Raw genomic sequence first — 6,914 nt, 5'->3', positions numbered from 1 at the left:
GAAAAAAAAAAAAAAAAAAGTTGAGGAAAGACTTATTAGCAGAGCGTAAAGCCAGTCAACCTGTGGAGATACCTTAACAGACACTTCACATGAAAGTTTGAATTGTAAAGGCTCTGAGAATTCACATTTTTCACGGACTCTTGAAAATCTGCGTCTCCCCTGGTCTGATTATTGTTCAGTCATACATTTATTGTAGACCACAAATGGAACATAATGGAAAGTGCAGTAATGACAACAGAGCAGCAAGGTCCTAGACTGCAGCAAGTAAAGATTTGCTCCAGTACAGCAGGCACAGAAATAAAAGAAAGAAGCTACTTACCTTCAGAAAGCCTCAAGTATGCAGGGATCTCCAGTGAGACCCCTTTGTCTCCACTAACAACCCTTAAATGAGGTGTGGGAAGGGGTGGATCCTGGTTCCACCCCTTCCAGTTATTCAGGTACACTGCATGCACCTGAGCTCCCTGGGTTGGCCCCACCTTCCCACCAGGAGCTCAATCACTGATTCAAGCCATGACTTAGTATTTCCACTACAATAGCTATTAGCAGTGAGCCTCTAGACTGAACAAGCTCCTGAGAGCGCTTCACTTGCCACCTTGGGGAAAGCCACCACAGAGATAGCTGTACTGCACCGAAGAGAAACAAACTGGAAGAAAAAAACTTTATGCGCTTTACCTTGTAGTGGGAAGAGCAGATGCCTTCAAACATATTTATATCCATACAATCCATTGGTTCTGACCTTTCTGGTAACAGCAGCTCTTCCAGCTTCTTGTTTTTTTACTTTTAATTTGCCAACTGATGCAACCTGTAAATTCATAGAAGTGGGTAAGTTATTCCAAGACATTTATCCATCTCATTCTACAAGGCACTCAACTTTAATACATATGGCACTGTGCCATGTATCTTCTATTGCTCTCAAGAGCTTTCAGCACAATGGCTTACAGACCAGTGTTTCAATACATCACTGATTTTTTATTTATTTATTTATTTATTTATTTATTTTTAGGAGGATAAAGAAAGAGATTCTCTCCTTGGATTTCTTTCTCAAGAAGTTATGTCCCGTGTGTGCATATCATGTGTTTAAGAACATGCTTTTACCTTATGAATTTCAAACGCTTACAATGCTGAATTGTCAATTTACTTCTGAATTTATCTGTTAAGGGCTGATTCTCATGGAAAGAGAAAGTTAGATTTAAAACCTAGCTCAGGAGTAGGAATGCCACTAATTTGAGGAAGAGAAAGTGACAGAAATTGATCAGTTTTCAGCAATTGAGGTAACAAAAAGAAAAAAATGACTTTGCTGCTCAAAGTTTTTCAGCAACAGGGAATTTCTTTTATAGAAATACTTAGGGAATCTCAGGGAGATTCCTTAAAAGTATCTGCAGCTGCATTGCATGTATTTAAATTTGAGCATTTGAGCAAAAGGAGCTCTGAAAACCAAGGAACAGCTTTTCTGATTGAGCTCAGCAGCTGCCATCAGTGGGACCTATGAAGGCATCACATATGCTTGAACCATGGGCCAGATTGTTTGGCTTATCAGGAAGGGGCAGTAGAATAAGAAATGCAAAATACGTACTTCTTGGTACACCCTGGATGTAGGTAGAGGGCATGGCACTGCAAAGCCCTACTAAAGAACTGAGTAAAGTTTAAAAAAAATAAAGGGATTGTCACATGGCAAATTCCTATAGCACAAAGACCTCGTGTATGCAAACATGTCAACTGTGTGACTGTAGAAGAAATATGAGATAGCTTGCACACTGCAGAGGAAGAATGAGCCAACAGCAGCTGACATGATAAAGTTTGTGAAAAGACATTTAGAATGTTTTTTTTCTTGGTTGTTCAGGAAGATTAATTATTCTAAAGCATAGACTCTGCTCAAATGCTGATGGAAGCAGAAAAACAAATAGATCTTAGTCTGCCATTATAAAAAGAATGCTGTATTATTTGGATTCAAAACTTGGGTGTACTCTTTGTATATAATACTGTGTTAATAATTTACAGTTTGTCCCTTGTAATGATAAACATTACTTGAAGTAATACCCAGGTTGACTAACAAGATGTCTGGAGTGTCTTCAAGCATCTTGTTGTATGCTATGCCTTTACCTAATTGCTCAGAAACTAAAGCAAAAGGGACTGTTAGAAAAAAAATTCATCTTGGTTAGCTTCTCTCCTGATTTCAGTTACACTATTAACCTACATAGGTACCAAAGGAAAAAAAGTGACTGCACTGCTCTTGGCTCCACTTGCAGATGTTAGATCTACCTCTCAAAAGTCTTACCATGTGAAAAGCAGATTTCAATTTTTCTATGTGTGCCTGTGTGCACAAATATTCTATCTAAACCTCTCTAATTTGAAATTATTGCAGAGCAGTCTAAAAAACATTGCTTTAACAGCGTGACACATAATATTGGTCACCTCTCCGAAGCCTTCAAATAGGAACACCCCTGCTCAGGCAGAGCCTCTATTTTGTGTGTCTTGGGAGTGTTCTCACTTCCAGAAGGCAGAAAGTGAACAGGGAAGGTACGCAAAGGGCACACAAGTCCCACTCCACAGATTTTGATTCATCTGTTTGCAGTCAATGTTGATCTGGGCCAACGATGACAGAAACAAAGTTGCAACTACTTCCCAGATACAAAGAACTCCCAAAATAGCTGTGCACTTTCAATCTTCAGAGAATTATATGCAAAAATGCGCACGTGTGCATGTGCATGTATTATTAAATCCCATGATCAATCTTACTGTTTTACTTCCATTTTTAGACCATAATAAAGGACACATAAACATCGTCCTGCTTCGCCCTGGGTAGAGGAATACCTCTAGATTGCAATCTGAATGCCAGTGATCTTTTAGGTGACTGTTACTTTCACCATTTCCCCCATGTCTTCCACAACAAATGCTATAGTTGGGCTTTGTCACAAAATGCTTCTTGCTGCTTTGAAGCACTGTGATACTTTACTTGAAGGCACCTCCTAAAGCAACACTACTAAAGCAACATGAACTGCTCAGCCAAGCTTCTTAATTAAAAGTATAACAAACCTGCCATCATTATGACAATGCAAGTACTGATGAAAAGTAATGTTTTGAGTGCCATAGAAGTGTATGTAACCAATTCAGTATAAACCTCATACATCCTTTCTAATTCATAGAATCACAGAATCAATAAGGCTGGAAAAGACCTCCAAGATCACCTAGTCCAACTGCCAACCCACCCCACCATGCCCACTGACCACAACCCTCAGTGCCACATCCACGTGGTTCTTGAACACCTCCAGGGACGGTGACTGCACCACCTCCCTGGGCAGCCTGTGCCACTGCCTCACTGCTCTTTCTCAGAAGAGAATTTTTCCTAGTATCCAACCTGAATCTCTCCTGCAGCAACTTGAAGCCATTCCCTCTCATCCTATCGCTGCTACCAGGGAGAAGAGGCCCAGAGAAAACTGGGGAACAGCTTTATGGAGAAAGACTTGTGAGGCCTGGGTGAACAAGTGGATCATAAGCCTTGTCACAAAGAGAGAGTAAAAAAGATGGAACCAGACTCTTCTCAGTCACGCCCAGTGAAAGAACAACAGGCAAGAGACAAACTAAATACAGGGACCTCCATTTAAACACATGAAATTCTCACTGTGAGGTTGTTTCAGCACTGACAGAGGTTCCCCCAAACAGGCTGCAAAGTCTCATTTCAGTAGAGCACAGCAATTCAGCACCTAACTGGACCCAGCTCCCCAGAGGACTCTTGAGCCCCTGCCAGCCTCACCCACCCTGCCAGTCTGTAAACAGAGCCTTGTTTCCTAATCTCCTATTTTATTTATTTATTTATTTTTAAACAAGTGTGTTACTGACATAGCTAAGTTGAACATTCAAACTGTGGGACAAGAATTTCATTTGAGGTCTCTGTGCTATGGATGGAACAGACTGATGAAACAATGAATTTGAAAATCGAACTGGACGTTGCAGACATATGTGCCAGCTCATACACTTCCAGTCAATGCCATCAGCAAATCAGAGGCTCCAGTGAGCGTTTCAGTGGTAGACTGCACAAACTGCCAGCCAGGAGCAAGGACTTCCCAGCAGAGGTGCACAGTGCTCTTACCAAAAAGGTGGCTCAAAGTGCTGCACATCCCAGTTCCTCAGTCAGCCAGGAGCAAGAAGAGGATCAGAGCTTCCCCATCACCACTGAGGAGTTCCATATTCCTAACACTATGTCACTGATCATCTCAGCATCTTCATTTATAGTACCTCAAACTCAAATTGGAAGAGCTGTATTTACAACACGGTACAGAGCAGGTCCAAATTTGCAATCTGGACTCACTCCTAACCTATTACTGGTGAGTAATTACTATTACTAACTATTAGTACCTTAGCTTTCAGTCAGGAGATTCAGCTATGAAACTTTTTGGGGGTGGATTTTAAGTTCAAAATATAACTGCAATTAAAAATAATTATTTTGTACATTTACTGTGGCCAGCATATGCCTCTAGCTGAATTATTTGTAGCTAGACCATGGTATGTTGTTTCATGATTTCCTGCAGTGCAGTTCAGGTAATGACAAAATAGCTTCACTTCAATTTGTACTTACTAAACAAACTGTTAAGTATTACAGCCAAATTCCTACCCTCTAAGTCACTGGAGTGATGTTGCCAACACCATGTTGTCTTGAGTGATGCTCTACCACAAGATAAGCCTTAATAGCAAAAGCTACAATATTAATAAGTTTCACATTTATTAATTCATTTAATTGTTTAGTAAATTTGGCCAGACATGCCAGTTAATATATTTCACAGACAAGGATGTTGTGATGAAACAATTAAGTAGAAGACTTTTTACACGGATCTGACTAGAATAAATAATTTGCAAGTACCTACAATAGAATTTATGTACAGATTAGTTGCCTCTATTTACCTGACAAATGACGAATTCATTTTATAGCATGGTGAAAAACCCTAGTCTAAGTTAATCCTCACAGAAGAACTTGTTTGCCTGCAATGAGATGGTTTGGAAAATAAGTTTGCTAGGTTTTGTTGATGCAGCTGAGGCCTGTTGCATGCCACCAAGAGACTTGGCTTAGCTCAACTCTTGCCATGGGCAGCTGCAGGCTGCGAGGCAATGTGTTGCCTGCTGATTCAGCTTATCTGCTAAGGCAAAATTCATCCCCGGCACATACTCAGAGGGAAGGCAGCACCAGAGCAGACACTACAGCACAGGCACTTAGCAATATTGCCTCCTGTTGCCAGCAGGGAAAAGATTGCCCAGTGTTTTCAAACTTCTTGAGGCATGCTGTGTCAATACATAAAATGTCTTTAATACATGCACATTATTGCAGCTATTGTAGCATAATATTGGCATGTCAGTCTCATTAGCAGAAAAAAAAGGCTTTGTCACTAATAAGCTTGAGTTGTATTTTATTCTGCAGTATGCTATTCTACCTGCAGATTCTACATACAGCTATATAATGGCATCTCTCCCATTGTAACACTTACAGCTGCTTTATTTTCTCTTTCATCTCTCCAGTGAAAGACTAATGTTCAATCTATTTCATATCTGGCATTCATTGAGTGAACATCAGTTTACAAGGGTAGAGGAAATCCCATTAATCTTAATAGGATTAAGGGAATTTCTACCGTTTTGCTGTTTTCAATTCCTCAGAAATAAAGAATATCTTTAAAATGAATAGTTGGTGGTCAAACAGCTCATTAGAGTGATCCATCACAATCAGAACAGGTAGTATAAACTTGTTGTAACTACTTCATTGCATCTGCAGAGATTACTTCATTAGGACCTACAGTAAACCAGGAAGTAGATAAGTCACACTGGGACTACAGCAAAGTAGGCAACACCTGGTAGCTTGCATGTGTGGGTTTAGTTCTGGTTAACACAGCGTTCAAGTAAAGTTTTACATTGTCTTCAGATCCAGGTGGTATCACTGTGACCATATTGCTGTCTGTTCCTGCAGCTGATCTGGTTCTATCACTTTACATATGTAAGGATTGGAACTTTACATAGCTTTGAACAGTTGCATCTGTTTCCTACAAAGCACCAGGAAAACATTACAGCATTATTTTTTTTTTTGCTTTGCTTTTTGAACCGCATTCCTCAAGTTCACTCTTCCCCATGTCCCCCCCCCCCGAGAAGCCAGCTGTGACACAACAGAATCACTCAGCAGCAGCACATTCCCATCACCGATTTAGCGCCTGAAGCAGCAGAAGGAGCATTTTTAAACATTAAATTACCAATAGGATAAAGGGAGACTGATCCTATTTGCTCTGATTAGTGGCTTTTTCCACAGAAAGAACTCCCGCCACAGAGCCGGAAGCTTTCTGTAGTTACAAACGGGGGATTTTCTGTTAGATCGTCTGTCTCGCAGTTGAGCTGCACAAGCACAGCCATTTATTCACAGCACAGTTCAATCCCCTTCCCATTTTTTCCCGGACAAGTCAGTTCAATCCTTAACGCGCAGCTGTCCTACCTCCCCCCCGACCCTTCCACTCCATGCAAGCTTTAACACATCATCCTGAAGCGGTCCGTGGGCCCCTCCTACTATTCGAATGAACCAGACGAAGGCTCTCGCTCTCAAAGCCCCGGCTACGAGGTGCTGCCTAGCACAGCACCACACACAGCCTTTCCTACGGCCGCGTTCCCGAGCGGTGTAAGAAGGATGCCGTCCTTCATGCAGCCTTCTTCTAACACAGCGTGCACGGCACAGGCTTCGCTCCTCACGCCGTGGAGCAGCTCGTGCCTTTGGCTCCCTATCGCCGATACGTATCCCAGCACACGCACTCGGGCACGGCAAGCGCCTTGCAGCTCCCGCTTTAACGTACTCTGCCTCCTAACAGCGATGCGCAGCTTTTCCTGCACCGATCGATGCGAATGTCACCTCTCCTCCCCGCTCCCGCCCAGCCACGAAGAGTGGAAACCACCGC

The 6,914-nt window shown here is 41.9% G+C and overlaps 1 protein-coding gene across 1 annotated transcript in view; it reads right to left on the bottom strand.

Annotated features, from left to right (window-relative positions):
- TMEM108 (transmembrane protein 108) overlaps positions 1-6,914 on the bottom strand; it is a 156,048-nt gene that overhangs the window by 148,921 nt on the left and 213 nt on the right. The window contains exon 2 of the mRNA XM_010712935.3: positions 673-802. The gene's annotated coding sequence lies outside the window, so the exon portion shown is untranslated. The remainder of the gene's footprint in view (positions 1-672; positions 803-6,914) is intronic.

This window comes from Meleagris gallopavo, chromosome 6 (genome assembly GCF_000146605.3).
Source record: "Meleagris gallopavo isolate NT-WF06-2002-E0010 breed Aviagen turkey brand Nicholas breeding stock chromosome 6, Turkey_5.1, whole genome shotgun sequence".
Lineage (NCBI taxonomy): Eukaryota > Metazoa > Chordata > Aves > Galliformes > Phasianidae > Meleagris > Meleagris gallopavo.
Note: the sequence above shows the minus strand (reverse complement) of the source record. Positions and strands in the feature narration are given on the sequence as shown.